The sequence below is a fragment of the Mobula birostris genome, chromosome 9, assembly GCF_030028105.1.
Source record: "Mobula birostris isolate sMobBir1 chromosome 9, sMobBir1.hap1, whole genome shotgun sequence".
Classification (NCBI taxonomy): Eukaryota; Metazoa; Chordata; class Chondrichthyes; order Myliobatiformes; family Myliobatidae; genus Mobula; species Mobula birostris.
The window spans coordinates 74,008,129-74,029,332 of record NC_092378.1 but is presented as its reverse complement, the minus strand read 5'-3'; positions in this window follow the sequence as shown (position 1 = coordinate 74,029,332).

Here is a 21,204-nt window from a genome sequence, read left to right as displayed (position 1 = left end):
AATCACCGGTGAGAAATGGTGATCCCTGGGGATGGAGATCACCGCTGAGAAATGGTGATCCCGGGGGATGGAAATCACCAGTGAGGAATGTTTTCTCAGGGGATGGAAATCATTGGTGAGGAATGGTGATCCTGGAGGTTGGAAATCGCCAGTGAGAAATGGTGATCCCTGGGGATGGAAATCACCGGTGAGGAATGTTGATTCCGGAGGATGGAAATCACCGGTGAGGAATGGTGATCCCCGGGGATGGAGGTCACCGGTGAGGAATGGTGATGCGTGGGGCTGGAGATCACAGGTGAAGAATGGTGATTCCGAGGGATGGAAATCACCGGTGAAGAATGGTGATCCCTGGGGATGGAGATCACTGGTGAGGAATGTTGATTCCAGGGGGATGGGATTCACCAATGAGGAATGGTGATCTGGGGGGATGGAAATCACCGGTGAGGAATGGTAATCCCCAGGGATTGAAATCGCCGGTGAGGAATGGTGATTCCCAGGGATTGAAATCACCAGTGAGGAATGGTGATCCCGGGGGATGGAGATCACCAGTGAGGAATGGTGATCACAGGGGATGGAAATCACCAGTGAGGAATGGTGATCCTGGGGGATGGAAATCACCGGTGGGGAATGGTGATTCGGGGGTATGGAAATCAACGGTGAGGAATGGTGATCCCTGGGGATTGAGATCACCGGTGACAAATGGTGATCCCTGGGGATGGAAATCACCGGTACGGAATGTTGATTCCGGGGGATGGAAATCACCGGTGTAGAATGGTGATCCCTGGCGATGGAGATCACCGGTGAAGAATGGTGATCCCGGGGGATGGAAATCACCAGTGAGGATTGGTGATCCTGCTGGATGGAAATCACCGGTGAGGAATGGTGATCCTGGGGGATGGAAATCGCCGGTGAGAAATGGTGATCCATAGGGATAGAAATCACCGGTGAAGAATGTTGATTCCGGGAGATGGAAATCACCTGTGAAGAATGGTGATCCCAGGGGATGGAGATCACCGGTGAGGAATGGTGATTAGGGCGGATGGAAATCACCAGTGAAGAATGGTGATCCCGGGGGATGGAGATCACCAGTGAGGAATGGTGAACCTGGGGGATGGAAATCGCCGGTCAGAAATGGTGATACCGGGGGATGGAAATCACCGGTGAGGAATGTTGATCCCAGGGGATGGAAATCATCGGTGAGGAATGGTGATCCTGGGGGATGGAAATCGCCGGTGAGAAATGGTGATCCCCGGGGATGGAAATCGCCGGTGAGAAATGGTGATCCCCGGGGATGGAAATCAACGGTGAGGTATGTTGACTCCGGGGGATGGAGATCACCGGTGAGGATGGTGATCCCGGGGGATGGAGATCACCAGTGAGGAATGGTGATTCTGGGGGGATGGAAATCACCGATGAAGAATGGTGATCCCCGGGGATGGAGATCACCGGTGAGGAATGGTGATCCCGGGGGATGGAGATCACCAGTGAGGAATGGTGATCCTGGGGGATGGAAATCGCCGGTGAGAAACGGTGTTCCCGGGGGATGGAAATCACCAGTGAGGAATGTTTTCTCAGGGGATGGAAATCATTGGTGAGGAATGGTGATCCTGGGGGATGGAAATCGCCAGTGAGAAATGGTGATCCCTGGGGATGGAAATCACCGGTGAGGAATGTTGATTCCGGGGGATGGAAATCACCGGTGAAGAATGGTGATCCCCGGGGATGGAAATCACCGGTGAGGAATGTTGATTCCGGGGGATGGAAATCACCGGTGAAGAATGGTGATCCCCGGGGATGGAGGTCACCGGTGAGGAATGGTGATGCGTGGGGCTGGAGATCACAGGTGAAGAATGGTGATTCCGAGGGATGGAAATCACCGGTGAAGAATGGTGATCCCTGGCGATGGAGATCACCGGTGAGGAATGGTGATCCCGAGGGATGGAAATCACCAGTGAGGATTGGTGATCCTGCTGGATGGAAATCACCGGTGAGGAATGGTGATCCTGGGGGATGGAAATCGCCGGTGAGAAATGGTGATCCATAGGGATAGAAATCACCGGTGAGGAATGTTGATTCCGGGGGATGGAAATCACCCGTGAGGAATGGTGATCCCGAGGGATGGAGGTCACCGTTGAGGAATGTTGATTCCGGGGGATGGAAATCACCGGTAAAGAATGCTGATCCCTGGGGATAGAGATCTCCGGTGAGGAATGTTGATTCCAGGCGGATAGAAATCACCAGTGAGGAATGGTGATCCCGTGAGATGGAACTCGCCGGTGAGGAATGGTGATCCCCAGGGATTGAAATCACCGTTGAGGAATGTTGATTCCGGGGGATGGAAATCACCGGTAAAGAATCCTGATCCCCGGGGATGGAGATCACCGGTGAGGAATGTTGATTCCAGGCGGATAGAAATCACCAGTGAGAAATGGTGATCCTGGGAGTTGGAAATCACCGGTGAAGAATGGTGATCCCTGGGGATGGAAATCACCGGTGAGGAATGGTAATCCCCAGGGATTGAAGTCACCATTGAGGAATGGTGATCCCAGGGGATGGAGATCACCAGTGAGGAATGGTGATGCCCAGGAATTGAAATCACCAGTTAGGAATGGTGATCCCAGGGGATGGAAATCACCGGTGAGGAATAGTGATCCCGGGGGATGGAAATCGCCGGTGAGAAATGGTGATTCCTGGGGATGGAAATCACCGGTGAGGAACGTTGATCCCCGGGGATGGAAATAACCGGTGCGGAATGGTGATCCTGGGAGATGGAAATCACCGGTGAGAAATGGTGATCCCTGGGGATGGAGATCACCGCTGAGAAATGGTGATTCCGGGGGATGGAAATCACCAGTGAGGAATGTTTTCTCAGGGGATGGAAATCATTGGTGAGGAATGGTGATCCTGGAGGATGGAAATCGCCAGTGAGAAATGGTGATCCCTGGGGATGGAAATCACCGGTGAGGAATGTTGATTCCGGAGGATGGAAATCACCGGTGAGGAATGGTGATCCCCGGGGATGGAGGTCACCGGTGAGGAATGGTGATGCGTGGGGCTGGAGATCACAGGTGAAGAATGGTGATTCCGAGGGATGGAAATCACCGGTGAAGAATGGTGATCCCTGGGGATGGAGATCACTGGTGAGGAATGTTGATTCCAGGGGGATGGGATTCACCAGTGAGGAATGGTGATCTGGGGGGATGGAAATCACCGGTGAGGAATGGTAATCCCCAGGGATTGAAATCGCCGGTGAGGAATGGTGATTCCCAGGGATTGAAATCACCAGTGAGGAATGGTGATCCCGGGGGATGGAGATCACCAGTGAGGAATGGTGATCACAGGGGATGGAAATCACCAGTGAGGAATGGTGATCCTGGGGGATGGAAATCACCGGTGGGGAATGGTGATTCCGGGGGTATGGAAATCAACGGTGAGGAATGGTGATCCCTGGGGATTGAGATCACCGGTGACAAATGGTGATCCCTGGAGATGGAAATCACCGGTACGGAATGTTGATTCCGGGGGATGGAAATCACCGGTGTAGAATGGTGATCCCTGGCGATGGAGATCACCGGTGAAGAATGGTGATCCCGGGGGATGGAAATCACCAGTGAGGATTGGTGATCCTGCTGGATGGAAATCACCGGTGAGGAATGGTGATCCTGGGGGATGGAAATCGCCGGTGAGAAATGGTGATCCATAGGGATAGAAATCACCGGTGAAGAATGTTGATTCCGGGAGATGGAAATCACCGGTGAGAAATGGTGATCCCTGGGGATGGAGATCACCGCTGAGAAATGGTGATCCCGGGGGATGGAAATCACCAGTGAGGAATGTTTTCTCAGGGGATGGAAATCATTGGTGAGGAATGGTGATCCTGGAGGTTGGAAATCGCCAGTGAGAAATGGTGATCCCTGGGGATGGAAATCACCGGTGAGGAATGTTGATTCCGGAGGATGGAAATCACCGGTGAGGAATGGTGATCCTCGGGGATGGAGGTCACCGGTGAGGAATGGTGATGCGTGGGGCTGGAGATCACAGGTGAAGAATGGTGATTCCGAGGGATGGAAATCACCGGTGAAGAATGGTGATCCCTGGGGATGGAGATCACTGGTGAGGAATGTTGATTCCAGGGGGATGGGAATCACCAGTGAGGAATGGTGATCTGGGGGGATGGAAATCACCGGTGAGGAATGGTAATCCCCAGGGATTGAAATCGCCGGTGAGGAATGGTGATTCCCAGGGATTGAAATCACCAGTGAGGAATGGTGATCCCGGGGGATGGAGATCACCAGTGAGGAATGGTGATCACAGGGGATGGAAATCACCAGTGAGGAATGGTGATCCTGGGGGATGGAAATCACCGGTGGGGAATGGTGATTCCGGGGGTATGGAAATCAACGGTGAGGAATGGTGATCCCTGGGGATTGACATCACCGGTGACAAATGGTGATCCCTGGGGATGGAAATCACCGGTACGGAATGTTGATTCAGTGGGATGGAAATCACCGGTGTAGAATGGTGATCCCTGGCGATGGAGATCACCGGTGAAGAATGGTGATCCCGGGGGATGGAAATCACCAGTGAGGATTGGTGATCCTGCTGGATGGAAATCACCGGTGAGGAATGGTGATCCTGGGGGATGGAAATCGCCGGTGAGAAATGGTGATCCATAGGGATAGAAATCACCGGTGAAGAATGTTGATTCCGGGAGATGGAAATCACCTGTGAAGAATGGTGATCCCAGGGGATGGAGATCACCGGTGAGGAATGGTGATTAGGGCGGATGGAAATCACCAGTGAAGAATGGTGATCCCGGGGGATGGAGATCACCAGTGAGGAATGGTGAACCTGGGGGATGGAAATCGCCGGTCAGAAATGGTGATACCGGGGGATGGAAATCACCGGTGAGGAATGTTGATCCCAGGGGATGGAAATCATCGGTGAGGAATGGTGATCCTGGGGGATGGAAATCGCCGGTGAGAAATGGTGATCCCCGGGGATGGAAATCGCCGGTGAGAAATGGTGATCCCCGGGGATGGAAATCAACGGTGAGGTATGTTGACTCCGGGGGATGGAGATCACCGGTGAGGATGGTGATCCCGGGGGATGGAGATCACCAGTGAGGAATGGTGATTCTGGGGGGATGGAAATCACCGATGAAGAATGGTGATCCCCGGGGATGGAGATCACCGGTGAGGAATGGTGATCCCGGGGGATGGAGATCACCAGTGAGGAATGGTGATCCTGGGGGATGGAAATCGCCGGTGAGAAATGGTGATCCCCGGGGATGGACATCACCGGTGAGGAATGCTAATTCCAGGCGGATAGAAATCACCAGTGAGGAATGGTGATCCCTGGGGATGGAAATCACCGGTGAGGATTGGTGATCCCAGGGGATGGAAATCACCGGTGAAGAATGGTGATCCCCGGGGATCAAAATCACCAATGAGGTATGTTGATCCCCGCGGATGGAAATAACCGGTGAGGAATGGTGATCCTGGGGGATAGAAATCTCCGGTGAGAAATGGCGATCCCTGGGGATGGAAATCACCGGTGAGAAATGGTGATCTCCGGGGATGGAAATCACCCGTGAGTTATGTTGACTTCGGGGGATGGAAATCACCGGTGAAGAATGGTGATCCCCGGGGATGGAGATCACCGGTGAGGAATGGTGATCCCAGGGGATGGAAATCACCGGTGAAGAATTGTGATCCCCGGGGATGGAGATCACCGTTGAGGAACGTTGATTTCAGGGGGATGGAAATCACCAGTGAGGAATGGTGATCCCGGGGGATGGAAATCACCGGTGAGGAATGGTGATCCCCAGGGATTGAAATCACCATTGAAGAATGATGATTCCGGAGGATGGAAATCGCCGGTGAAGAATGCTGATCCCCGGGGATGGAGATCACCGGTGAGGAATGCTGATTCCAGGCGGATAGAAATCACCAGTGAGGAATGGTGATCCTGTGGGATGGAAATCACCGGTGAGGAATGGTGATCCCCAGGGAATGAAGTCACCAGTGAGGATTGGTGATCCCAGGGGATGGAAATCACCGGTGAGGAATGGTGATCCTGGGAGATGAAAATCGCCGGTGAGAAATGATGATCCCTGGGGATGGAAATCACCGGTGAGGAATGTTGATTCCGGGTTATGGAAATCACCGGTGAAGAATGGTGATCCCTGGGGATGGAGATCACTGGTGAGGAATGTTGATTCCAGGGGGATGGAAATCACCAGTGAGGAATGGTGATCTGGGGGGATGGAAATCACCGGTGAGGAATGGTAATCCCCAGGGATTGAAATCACCGGTGAGGAATGGTGATCCCCAGGGATTGAAATCACCGGTGAGGAATGGTGATCCCGGGGGATGGAGATCACCAGTGAGGAATGGTGATCCTGGGGGATGGAAATCGCCGGTGAGAAATGGTGATCCCGGGGGATGGAAATCACCAGTGAGGAATGTTTTCTCAGGGGATGGAAATCATTGGTGAGGAATGGTGATCCTGGGGGATGGAAATTGCCAGTGAGAAATGGTGATCCCTGGGGATGGAAATCACCGGTGAGGAATGTTGATTCCGGGGGATTGAAATCACCGGTGAGGAATGGTGATCCCCAGGGATTGAAAGCACCGTTGAGGAATGGTGATCCCGGTGGATGGAGATCACCAGTGAGGAATGGTGATCCTGGGGGATGGAAATTACCGGTGAGGAATGGTGATCCCCAGGGATTGAAATCACCGGTGAGGAATGGTGATCCCGGGGGATGGAGATCACCAGTGAGGAATGGTGATCCTGGGGGATGGAAATCGCCGGTGTGAAATGGTGATCCTGGGGGATGGAAATCACCAGTGAGGAATGTTTTCTCAGGGGATGGAAATCATTGGTGAGGAATGGTGATCCTGGGGGATGGAAATTGCCAGTGAGAAATGGTGATCCCTGGGGATGGAAATCACCGGTGAGGAATGTTGATTCCGGGGGATTGAAATCACCGGTGAGGAATGGTGATCCCCAGGGATTGAAAGCACCGTTGAGGAATGGTGATCCCGGTGGATGGAGATCACCAGTGAGGAATGGTGATCCTGGGGGATGGAAATTACCGGTGAGGAATGGTGATCCCCAGGGACGGATATCACCAGTGAAGAATGGTGATTCCGGGGAATGAAAATCACTGGTGAAGGAATGGTGATCCTGGGGAAAGCAGCATTGTGGGGTCATTATTGGCTGAGATAACTACAACTTGATTGGAGATCCACCCACCATTTACGTTCCACATCCCCTGTAATAGAGTCAACTGAAAGTGAATTAAGGGAGGTACTGGATGATGCCACAACTGTCTTTATGCTGTACAAAATGAACCATTGCCCAACAGAGGGTAAACAGGTGTTGGTGACAACCTCGATGCCTCTGGTTTGGATCAAGGAAGGACCATGTTTCTCAGAGGAAGTGTGAAAGTGATGAAGGCAGTCGTCCGACTACAGCGGTTTTTTGTGGCACCATATCTGAGAAAGCTTCTGATATGTTAGTCTGGCAATTGCTTGTGAAAAACAGCTTGGTTTTATGCTAGAAGGGAGCTGAAGGAGCTTTAGGAAAATTGCAAGCATTCACCTTTTGTGAGGATAAAAGGCATAATCTACTCTAGGTACATTAAGGTTATTGCATGAACTCCAAGTGGGAGACAAAAAGCTATTTGTAAAAGTAGATGCAAAGACCAAAGAGCAGTGCGATGAATGGAAGGCCAAAAAGAAAGGAGTCAATGGAGATATGAAACAGAGGATTGGTCAGACGATGTTGTGGACGTGGAAACTAAGAGGAAAGATTATATTGTAAAGGGAGCAATAGAAGGATGAGAAAGAGAATACTCCAGTGAACTACGCAAACACGAGGAAATCTGCAGATCCTGGAATTTCAGGCAACACAATAAAAATTGCTGGTGAACACAGCAGGCCAGGCAGCATCCATAGGAATGGGAAAAGTCGACGCTTCGGGTTGAGACCCTCTGTCAGGACTAACTGAAAGAAGAGATAGTAAGAGTTTTGAAAGTGGGAGGGGGAGGGGGAGATCCAAAATGATAGGAGAAGACAGGAGGGGAGGGATGGAGCTAAGAGCTGGAAAGTTGATTGGCAAAAGGGATATGAGGGGATCATGGGACGGGAGGCCTAGGGAGAAAGAAAGGGGGAGGGAGGAACCCAGAGGATGGGACAGTGAGAGGGACAGCGGGACAGAGGGAGAAAAAGGAGAGAGAGAAAAAAAAATTAATAATAATAATAATAAATAAATAACGGATGGGGTACGAAGGGGAGGATGGGCATTAACGGATGTTAATGTTCACGGGTAGCCATGGGCACCCGTATGGGTCCCAGCTATGTCTGCCTTTTTGTTGGCTTTGTGGAACAATCCATGTTCCAAACCTATACTGGTATCTGTCCCCCACTTTTCCTTCGCAACATCAATGACTGCATTGGCGCTGCTTCCTGCACACATGCTGAGATCGTTGACTTCATTAACTTTGCCTCCAACTTTCACCCTGCCCTCAAATTTACCTGGTCCATTTCTGACACATTCCTCCCGTTTCTTGATCTCTCTGTCTCTATCTCTGGAGACAGCTTATCTACTGATGTCTACTATAAGCCTATGGACTCTCACAGCTACCTGGACTATTCCTCTTCTCACCCTGTCTCTTGTAAAAATGGCATCCCCTTCTTGCAATTCCTCCGTCTCCGCCGCATCTGCTCTCAGAATGAGGCTTTTCATTCCAGGACAAAGGAGATGTCCTCCTTTTATAAAGAAAGGGGCTTCCCTTCCTCCACCATCAAATCTGCTCTCAAACGCATCTCTCTCATTTCACGCACATCTGATCTCACCCCATCCTCCCGCCACCCCACTAGGAATAGGGCTCCCCTTGTCCTAACCTACCAGCTCACCAGCCTCCGGGTCCAACATATAATTCTCCGTAACTTCCGCCACCGCCAACAGAATCCCACCACTAAGCACAACTTTCCCTCCCCCACCTCTTTCTGCTTTCCGCAGGGATCGCTCCCTACACGACTACTTTGTCCATTCGTCCCCCCCATCCCTTCCCACCGATCTCCCTCCCGCCACTTATCCTTGTAAGCAGAACAAGTGCTTCACATGCCCTTACACTTCCTCCCTCACCACCATTCAGGGCCCCAGACAGTCCTTCCAGGTGAGGCGACACTTCACCTGTGAGTTGGCTGGGGTGATATATTGCATCCGGTGCTCCCGGTGTGGCCTTCTATATATTGGCGAGACCCGACGCAGGCTGGAAGACCATTTCGCTGAACACCTACCCTCTGTCCGCTAGAGAAAGCAGGATCTCCCAGTGGCCACACATTTTAATTCCACGTCCCATTCCCATTCTGATATGTCTATCCACGGCCTCCTCAACTGTAAAGATGAAGCCACTTTCAGGTTGGAGGAACAACACCTTATATTCCATCTGGGTAGCCTCCAACCTGATGGCATGAACATTGACTTCTCTAACTTTTGTTAATGCCCCACCTCCCCTTCCTACCCCATCTGTTATTTATTTATTATTATTATTATTTTTTTCTCTCTCCCCTTTTTCTCTCTCTGTCCCTCTCACTATACTCCTTGCTCATCCTTTGGGCTTCCCCCCTCCCCCTTTCTTTCTCCCTTGGTCTCCTGTCCCATGATCCTCTCATATTCCTTTTGCCTATCACCTGTCCAGCTCTTGGGTCCATCCCTCCCCCTCCTGTCTTCTCCTATCATTTTGGATCTCCCCCTCCCCCTCCCACTCTTACTTCCTCTTCTTTCAGTTAGTCCTGACGAAGGGTCTCGGCCCAAAATGTTGACTGTGCTTCTTCCTATAGATGTTACCTGGCCTGCTGCCTTCACCAGCAATTTTTATGTCTGTTACTCCAGTGAACTAAATGCTTCTTCCCAAGATCAAGATACACAAACTAGAAGAAGAAAAAGGTGTTCAGAGTTGTCAGAACCACTTCCTACAGTCTCAGAGTCAACTCCTACAGCCACCACCGAGGAAGCCCCAGAACCTGAGATAGTTCTCACAGCCACAAGTCTCACTTGTCGAAAAGAGTGACCTTGTCAGGAAAGTCCTTGTCCCATAAGAGTAAGAAATCCTCCACAGTGATTAAATCTTTAGACCTGAATGGGTCAATTTAAAATTACTTTGCTCTGGATATCTGTACGAGGGGTGATTGATAAGTTCGTGGCCTAAGGTAGAAGGAGTCAATTTTAGAAAACCTACCACATTTATTTTTCAACATAGTCCCCCCCTACATTTACACACTTAGTCTAGTGATTGTGGAGCATACGGATTTCTTTTTTGTAGAAGTCGGCGTCTTGGACCTCCAGAAAATGATCCACAGCAGGGTCGATTGATAAATTAGTGGCCTAGGGTAGAAGGAGATGAGTTATACAGCTCTCGTTACATGCATGTGCAGTTCAACTCTTTGAGTGATTATGCAGAAAGTTTGAAGTTAATAACTCATCTTCTTCTACCTTAGCCCACGAACTTATCAATCACCCCTGCTGTGGACCATTTTCTGGAGGTTCAAGACGCCAACTTCTACAAAGAAGGAATCCGTATGCTCCACGACTGCTGGACTAAGTGTGTAAATGTAGGAGGGGACTATGTTGAAAAATAGATATGGTAGATTTTCTAAAATTGACTCCTTCTACCCCAGGCCACGAACTTATCAATCACCACTTGCATATAGTAGCTATATTATATCATAAACAGTGTATCTAGTTGAGATGCATTTTCTATTGATTTGGAGTTTATACCTATGCAGGAGGGAGTGTTTAACATTCCAGGAACATCTGAGTAATCTTGTAAATATTGTTTGCTTGAGCATTTTTGTTCATTTAAATAATTATTTACTGGTTTTATGTAAAAATAAGTGAATTGTACATGTCATGATGTTACCATGTGATACGTATGTGCCTCACTTAGAGAACAAACCTTAAGGGTCTCAATTCTAGGTGCTCTTGCTTTTCTTTGAATGAGCTGAATGTTTTGGACATACAAACTCCTTACAGATAGTGGTGGGAATTGAACCCTGTGGTGCCGGTGCTTTAATAGAGTTACAGGTACACTAACTGCTACACTGCCAAGCTACCCATTTCATAGGAGCAGCAATCACAGTAGGCTTATTCACTACCACCATAAGTCTGCTGCAGGTTGAGTTCTAGCTTCTCACATGGTGAATTTCAACTGAAGCTCTGAGAAAATAAGGCAAGGATTGCTTTAACTGGCTCTGTTGATTCAGCGAAGGTCAATCTAAGGTTCCAGTTAGGTCCAATAACTCAAGACTTCAACAGTAATTGATCTATTATTTATATTCTGTGCATAGCTGATACCTGAGAATGTAAATATAATGATTGAGAAAAATGTCCTTGGGCCATTGTAAGTAGTTCATAAAACAAACCTCCAAATTGTAGAGTTCTACTGTTGCACTAATCTGGGTTCATCCGGGCTCATAAACTGAGCAGCATCTACTACAATGGGTGCTGTCGCAGGAAAGCAACATCCATTATCAAGGATACCCACCATCTAGGCCATGCTCTCTTCTTGCTATCCCCACTGGGGAGTAGGTACAGGAGCCTTGGGTCCCATCTTACCAGATTCATAATACCCTTCAACCATCAGGGTCTCGAACCAAGGTGGATAATTTCACTCACCGCAATGCTGATCTGATTCCACAATCTATAGACTCACTTTCAATGACTCTACAACTCATGCTACTTATTTTTTAAAATTTATTATTTGTACGAGTTTGGCACAGCCAAGAAGGGCCAAAAGGCCTGTTTCTGTGCTGTAGTTTCTATGGTTTCTATGTGTGCATGTCAGTGGGACTAGGCAGAAAATGGTTCGGCACAGCCAAGAAGGGCCAAAAGGCCTGTTTCTGTGCTGTAGTTTCTATGGTTTCTATGGTTTCTCTTTTTTGCACACTGAATGTTTCTCTGTCTTTGCCATGTATAGTTTTTCATAAAATGTATTCTGTTTCTTTATTTTCCTGTGAATACCTGCAAGGTATTATATAGAGACACATATACTACGTAGTTTGATAATAAATTTATTTGAACTTTGAACCTTCCTTGCTCTCTTATTTGCAATGGAATCACAGCTAAATACATGTGTTATAAAATTATCCCATGTAGGTTTTAATCTCACCCCAAACTATCTATAGCCTGTCTATTACGGTGTACAGTACCTATATGAAATCCATCTTTAGTATGCATATGCAATTTATATACCTTTTGTGGCAGCGTAAATCCTCAAATTAAAACCATTCTTCATTTGTGGATCTGCCCTTGACATCTGGCACCATAATTACAAACAGGGAAGATGATGAAATCAATATTGATGCACTATGCACTAAATATTTAAAATACATCACACGACAGGCACAATATTCCTCTTATGCTCACCTATCACCCCATCAGCCTTCGCACCCAGCACATAATTCTCCATAGCTTCCATCATTTCCAATGGGACCCCACCACCAAACACATCTTTCCCGCCCCCCAACTTTCTGCATTCCACAGGGATCACTCCCAGCACGACTCCATTGTCCATTCATCTCTCCCCACAGATCTCCCTCCTGGCACTTATCCTTGCAAGCTAAACAAATGCTACATCTGCCCCTACACCTCTTCCCTCACTACCACTCAGGGCCCCAAATAGTCCTTCCAGGTGAGGCAACACTTCTTCCGTGTGTCATCTATTGTATCCGATGCTCCCGGTGTGTCCTCTTGAATATCAGTGAGACATATTATAGATTGGGAGACCACTTTGTTGAGCACCTATGCTCTTTCCGTCGAAAAAAGTGGAATCCACCCATTTTAATTTCACTTCCCATTCCCATTCAGTCCACGGCTTCCTCTACTGTCGTGATGAGGCTACACTCAGGTTGGAGGAACAACACCTTATATTCTGTCTGGGTAGCCTCCAACGTGATGGCATGAACATTGATTTCTTGAACTTCTGGTAACGCTCCTCTGCTCTATTTCCCATGTACTTTTCCCTCTCTCACCTTGTCTCCTTGCCTGCCCATCACCTCCCTCCGGTGCTCCTCTACCTTCTTGTTTCTTCCATTGCCTTCTGTACTCTCCAATTAGATTCCCCCTTCTCCAGCCTGTGTGTTTTTCACCAGCTCTTTACTTCACCCTTCCCCCCTCCTAGTTTCACCTATCACTTTGTGTTTCTTCCTCCCCTCCCCCCACCTTCTGTCTCTGACCCCTCACCATTTTTTCTCAAGACCCGATGAAGGGTCTAGGCCCAAAACGTCGACTATACTCATTTCCATAGATGCTGCCTGGTGTGCTGAGTTCTTCCAGCATTTTGTGTGTGTTGCTTGGATTTCCAGCATCTGCAGATTGTCTCTTGTTTGATAATGAATTAGTAAAGGTGTTGCATAATGGGAACTAAATTTAACAGTTCCATTTCCTTTTTACGTAGTGTGTTCAAAAGAAATTGAGTACCCTTCATAAAACCTGCATTAATGGGTTAAATTGATGTCTTGGATCTGAAATTTCTGGAATGCTTTTTCCATTTCACAGAGTTGGTTGGAGGATGCAGTATCAGATGAGAATTAAGTGATGCTTACACACTTTTAAATGTTGTTAAATTGAAACAAATTTGTTAAATCACCGAGAAATATTGTTTAACCTCCAATGATCTACTTCACTGAACATTTCACACACTCCATAATCAACACTTACAGGAGTTCCAAAGTCCTTAATTACTTCTGCATGCAACAACCTTGTTGTGATGTGGAAGACTCTAATTATAGATTGCTGGTTAAACAATTTGAAACTTACTTGTCTCCTAAATTGTTTCAAAAAATAAGTAATCATGATCTGATAATTCACCAAAATTTCCTTAGTCATCAATATTAAGTTCAAGTTCATTGTCATTCGACCATATACAGCTCAACGGAACAAGGTGAAAAACACAGCACATAAACTAATACTAACAATAATAGTAACAGATAATAAAAACATTCAGTAGATGGACAAGTTGACATAAAATGTATATATGACATACAGTTAAATATACAACAGTGTAATGCTACTGGCACTGTCATAAATAATGTGTACTGGGTGGAAGCAGGGTGTTATGAATTCTCACAGCCTGGGGGAGAAAGCTGTACTTTTAAACAAAATAAACATTGTTTATATTTCTAAAAATACATGAATAAACTATTCAATGCCTTTAGATTCTTTACCTTCCTATTCAAGGCTTTCCGTACAGTGCTGTTATATTCATGCACATCAATAGTACAGCTGTCACTCATGTGGCTCTCTAGGGTGGTGGACTGTGACAATAATAACAGAGTGACTTCCTCCCCCAACCCATCCCCTCCCTCCCCAGTAGAAGAACCCTACACCGTGGTCCTTCTCCACCACACCCTTGTGGTGACTGCACCAAGTTCAGTGCATCCTGTACTCCCGCAGCCTGGAATGTGCCAGTCAGCAGCATTCCTCTACAGACATCTTGATGTGCTGGCAGACCAAAAGGTTTCAAAGAGCGTCTTTCACCAAGTTGATGATCTGCCAGTTATTTGTCTCCATGTGTGTCCCTGGGAACAGCCCATAGATCAGAGAGTCCTCTGTCATGCAGCTGCTTGGGATTTACTGCAAAACAGGCCTTTTCATCTTTCTCCAGACCTTCTTCACAAACGCACAGTCTGTAAAGAGGTGAGCTAGTCTTGTCCACACTACAGACATCCCATGGACAAAGCAGTGGGAACGATGCTCTAGACATGCCAGTAGGATCTGACTGGGAGGGCCAGCCAGGCGAGGTCTTGGTGCCTGTTGGTGAAGCCTGGTGATGAGGCATTCTGTCAGATGTTTGGGAAAATCTGCTCAGGAAGTCACCCCACTGTGTCCATTGAGTCCTCTTGCAGTGTCTGGAGGATGCTTCATACCTGATAGCGTTATGGTCAAAGCTGTTGATCTGAAAGAACTTTTCAACAAAGGACAGGTAGTTGGGTAACATCTGGCTGACTGGGACATTGCATGACAATGGAGTCATACCCATCCTTCATAACAAAGAGGACAGATAGAAACTCAATACATAATGAGTTGGTGTCCACTTACTTGGGTTCCGTACACAGTCTAATGTAGCCACACGTGAATTGGTCATCAGGGTGAAAGCGACATTGGGTATGCTTTAGCCGTCATTGTCCAGGGTCTTTGTATTGTGACCTGTCTGACCCACTCCATGTTGGAAACCCAGATGAACATGAAGACAGCTTGGGTGATTCCTTGGCTGGAGGAGCGGGAGAGAAGCCACACCTCTGCCAAGCACAGCAGCCCTGAGAGAACACCTCGTACCTGCTGACTACTTATTGACAGGGAGTGCCCTCCCCCAGTCCCAATTTCTGTTTTACCTTCACAATCCACTCCAGCCAATTTTTGTTGCACATCTCGATACTTCCTTGGTCTTTTACTGTGGTACCTTCTGCTGACAGCAGGAGGTCAAGGGCATTAATATGCTTCTGAACACTTTTGATAAATGGGAAGGACTAACTAACTAAAAATATATGAAGCCATTTAAATCACATTTCTGTTTGATGAAAAACTTAGTCATGTTAATGAATAGCAACTTCAAAAAGTTTTAGTTCTATCAATTGTTTGTGGATCACCTCATTGATTGATTAAAACTCAAGGGGAATTTGAAGCCACTTGTGTTTGTAATGGAGCCTCAATCTCTCAGGTTCCTTGTTTGATAACTTTTAGCAGTATGTGGCATCCTACAGTCTCAGGCAACAATTACCAGCCTGTGACAAAAGCAAAAAAAAAAAAAAAATCTGTTTTCATGACTTCTGTGTTCTGACGTAATGGAGAAACAAAGAAATTTCTGCACTTTTGTCTTGATAAAATATGCTTTATTTCAACAAGGGATGCATTAGAGACTAAATCTTTATGCTCACCACTTTTTGCAGATGGTTATGAATGTGACAGCCTTGACTAGGCAGTTCAAAACCAAAAGCAAAACTACATGTGCTAATTTGTTCCTTTCATTACTTTTAATCCAGAGATCAACTCCAAAAGCCTTTAATCCGAACATTAACTCCAATAACTATTCATCTGGGCATTAACTCCAGTAACTTTTAATCTGGATGTTAACTCCAATAATTTTTAATCCAGACACCATCTCCAATAACTCATGCATCACAGCATGTTAGACATCTGAGCCATAGGGAAGAAAGGTGAGACAGAGAGACCATCATGCAACAACTATTCACTCACAATCACATTTAAAGTTCAAAGTACCAAGTACATTTATTATCGAAGTACGTACACCAAATTCAATCTTGAGATTCATCTTCTTGCAGGCAGCCACAAAATGAAGAATCACAATAGAACCCACAAAATGCCCCACACAAAGACTGACAAACATCCCAGGTGTCAAAAACGAACAAATTGCACAAATAATATAAAGTGAGTCCACAGTTCAGTGCTGAGGTGAGTGAAGCCAGTCCAGGAGCCCAATAGCTTCAGGGCAATAACTGCTCCCGAAACTGAAAGTCTCCTGCACTTTCCACCAATGGCAGTAGTGAGAAGAGAGAGAGGTGGCCCAAACACAGGCAAACAGAACAGGTTCAAGTGAGGGATCTTTGCTGGTTCAGGGCAGAGCACCAGTTTGTTTGCCACTCTCGGGCCTCAACTCTTTAATCTGTCTCGACGCTTGGGTAGGCGAGGAGTATTGAGGCAGAACATTGATTCATTTTCTGCTCAGTGAGCTGCTTTCCACTCTTGGGCCTTGACGCTTTAATGTAGCTCTGCACTTTAATCAGTGGAGCTAATCAGCACCATTGCATACTTAAGACATCCCAGTTTCAGTGATAACTTGGAGAATGAAATGCATGAGGCATCTCATTGAGGCTTGGTGAAGAACTGACATGAAAAATTTACAATAGGCAGGCTATTAAGGCTGACAGATTTTACATACCAATTGCTCTGGAATTTTGCCCTCAGACTAGGCGGAATCAAAACAGTTTCAACTCATTCTGATACATTGATATGGAAAATAGAGTATGTAAAGCTGTTAGCTTGACACTATTACAGTCCCATTCCAATTCTGGCACCATCTGTAAGGAGTTTGTACTTTCTCCCCTTGAACCACATGGGTTTTCTGCAGGTGCTCCAGTTTCTTCCAGAACAGACAGAACTGTACAGCTTGGTGGGTTAATTGGTAATTGGAAATTGTGCTTGCTCAGGCTGGCTTTAAATAGGTGCTGTTGGGCAGCCTAGCTCACTGGGCCGGAAGGGCCTGTTCGGCATCGTATCTCTAAATAAATAAATAACACTAATAGGTTTTTCACTGAGCAACAAATGATGGGTACATGGAGAGATAGTGCAGAAGGAGTCCCTCATCTTTCTTAAGGCTGTGAGCAAACTTGTGATCAATCCAAACTTTTCCACTTTCTGCCTCCACAGAACAAGATGATGAAAATACTGTGACCATACATTAATCCCATAGAGGATCCATTCTCAAGCAGAACCACATAGCATCATAGAAATTACTGTCTGGCAAAGAGACAGCATGCTGTTCTGTGCTCTCACTTCACAGAACATTCTCTGAACAGTCTGTTAGCGGGTGCTGAAGTGCTGCAGAAATAGTGCAACCATTAAGGGCCTGTCGAGATGATTCTCTTCATCAAGCATGCTGTATCAGTGCTGTTTGTTGTGCCAGAGTATTTAAAGGATGTGACCCTGCAATTCACCTCTATATCTTCCCATTCCTTTAAGTTTTAGTGGAAAGTTCATACAACAATGCTACCTGGCTCATTGCCTAAAACATAGTTTCAGTGTTCTGTGTGATTTTAGGGATTACAAGCACATTGCATAAAATCTGAACCAGTTATTATGTACATGTAACACTAACCGAAGGAGAAAAGGGTATTCAATTGACTTGACTGTACACAGTAGAGCAGAGGTTAGCTTAACGCTATTAAAGCACCAGTGACCCGCTGCTGTTTGTACTTTCTCCCCATGGGTTTCCTCTGGGTGCTTGTTTGCCCCACGTTCCAAAAGTGTACACGTTAGCAGGTAAATTACCACATAGGTGTAATTAGGCTCATTGGGCCATCGGAAGGGCTTGTTACTCTAAATAAAAATCAGAGTGAAAGGCCCATGTTGCTTGTATTTTAATGCTAGAAATGTTCACATTGAAAAAGTAAGCTGCTCCCACATCCCAGTACTTTGTCTGTGTGGTGTGCACTGCATTTCCACTTCCACATGGTTCTTCTGCCTTTAGCCAAAGTCAACGGCAGAACTGGGCTGATCCCAAGATCTAGAAGCATATAGTCATCCTTAATCCAGTGGGAGTGCATGATAATACGCAGCTCACTTCTAACATAAAGCAACAATTACAGATAATTGCATCTGTATGCTTTATAACGCACGGGCTCAGCTGCATTTGCAGGTTTTCTCATAATGATGATCAGTGTGCAAGAAAAACAAGCTGTGCAAATGCAAAAAAGCAAATAATAATAAATAAATAAATAAATAAACAATAAATATAAAGAACATGAGATGAAGAGTTCCTGGAAATGAGTCCTTAGGTTCTGGGAACAGTTCAGTGATGGAGCAAATGAAGTTGAGTAAAGTTATCCTCTCTGGTCCTGGAGCCAGATGGTTGAGGGATAATAACTGCTCCTGAACATGATGGTGTGAATCCTGAGGGTCCTGTACCTTCTTCCTGATGGAGGCGGCATGAAGGGAGCATAGCTTGAGTGGTGGGAGTCTTTGATGATGGACACTGCTCTCCTTTGACAGCACTCTGTGTCGATGAGCTCAATGGTCGGGAGGACTTTACCCCGATGGACTGGGCCGTATCCACCACTTTTTCCACGCTTTTCCATTTAAGAGCGTAGTGTCTTCATACCAGGCTGTGATGCAACCAGTCAATACACTCTCCACCACATCCATAGAAGTTTGTGAAAGTTTTAGATGCCATGGTGTATCTTCTCATCCTCCTAAGGAAGCAGAGGCACTGCAATGCTTCCTTTAGACCATATGAGATAGGAACAGAATTAGGCTATTTGCCCCATTGAGTCTGCTCCACCATTTCATAACGGCTGATCTAACTTCCCTCAGTGCCAAAATTCTGCCTTCTCCCTGTATCCCTTCATGCCCTGACCAATCAAGAATCTATCAGCCTCTGTCTTAAATATACATAAAGACTTGGCCTCCACAACTGCCTCTGGCAAAGAATTGCACAGATTCACCATTCTCTGGCTAAAGAAATTCCTCCTCTTCTAAAAAGATGCCCCTCTCTTCTGAGGCTGTGTCCTATAGTCTTAGACTCTTCTATCAAAGGGAACATCCTTTCCACGATTCAATAGGTTTCAATGAGGTCATCCCTCACTCTTCTGAATTCTAGTAAATACAGGCCCAGAGCCAGCAAACATTCTTTATATGACAAGACCTTCAATCCTGGAATCATTTTTGTGAACCTCCTTTGAACCCACTCCAGTTTCAACGTATCCTTTCTAATATTTGTATAAGCAAGGTCCAACCTGTTCTCCCCTCTTGTTGCAAAGTCCACGTTCTGATGGAATCTGGGGAGCACTGACTTAAGGTTCGCATGATTAAAATCTCCGACAACAATAAACAGTCCATCTGGGTGTCCGTTCAACAGACGATGCCATTACCATCACCCTCCACCTGGCCCTAACCCACCTGGACAAAAAAGACACATACGTTCGAATGCTGTTCATAGACTTCAGTTCAACATTCCACACAATCATTCCTCAGAAACTGATTTGGAAAGCTGAGCCTACTGGGCCTGAACACCTCCCTCTGCAACTGGATCCTGGACTTCCTGACTGGAAGACCTCAGTCAGTCCTGATTGGAAGCAGCATCTCCAACACCATCACACTGAGCACGGGGGCCCCCCAGGACTGTGTGCTCAGTCCACTGCTGTTCACTCTGCTGACCCACGACTGTACTGCAACACACAGCTCAAACCACATCATCAAGTTCGCCGATGACACGACCATGGTGGTGTTATGGTCTGGTCCGTGAAGTCTGCATTCCAATTCACGGTCCGGTCCGTGGACTCAGGACTCTGGGTCTTCCAGCTGTCCCTTGTTTTGGTTGAGTTAATCATAGGCATCTGATTCCCATCTTGGAGCTTGGAATATAAGTAGCCTTGGGGTTGAGTGTGGGCTGCTGGTTTGTCTTGTCAAGATCTCCTGGGAGCAACCTGCCGGTGGAAGGTTGGAGCGGCCACTTGTCATCTTTAGGCCGTGATTGGGGAACCACCCCCTCATGAAGCCTTGCTGTCAGTAGTTGGAGCTGTCATTGCGGTATGGATTCGGCCGTTTCCTGGGCCAGCTCAGTGGCTGTCAGCCACTCTGAGTTAGGTAGGGATCCGGCTGTTTCTGTAGCCAGCTGAGGTTGCTGGCCATAACTGCTACTTGGAGCAACCCTGATGCAGAGATGGAACTGTCTGTCATTCTTTGGTGTTTGTCTCTTCTTGTCCTCGCCTCTGTGGGGTAAGTCAGGCCGTTCTGCCGTTGCCCTGTGGGGAGATCTGTCTTGTCACATCCTCGCCTCCATGGGGTAAGTCAGGACATTCTGCCGTTGCCCTGTGGGGGGATCTGTTTTGTCTTGTCTTGTCTTTGCCTCTGCTGGGTAAGTCTGGCGGTTCTGCCATTACCCGACAGATGGTCCTGTCCCACCTTGGTGTGGAAAGGTTGAGTGCTGGCTTGTCTAAGTATAAGTCCTGGCTCTATGTCTACGTACTGTTCTGTGTCATGTTGGTGTTGTGTTAAAGATGAGTCCTGGCTTTTCGAAGGATAAGTCCCGGCTCTATGTTGATGTACAGTTTCCAGTGTGTCTCTGAGCTCCAGCCTCCGAGTTATCAGCTTCCGCATGTCAAAAGCCAAGACCGCGGCCTGTCTCCAAGTTCAAGAGCCATGACCCCAGCCATGTCTTGTCCGGTAGCCATGTCATGAACTTGCCTAGTTCTGGGGTCTGAGCCCATGGCAAGACCCAGGTCCTGGGTCCTTGCCCAGTCTCTGGCTCGGAGTCCAAGCCCAGGCTCCTAGTTCATAGTTCCTTATCCGGGTTCTCTGGGTCTAGTCCATGTCCTTGCCCAAGTCTGCATTCTTGTCCCTGCTCCTTTTCTGTATCCTGTCACGTCCCTACTCTAGTCGAGTCCTGTTCCTTGT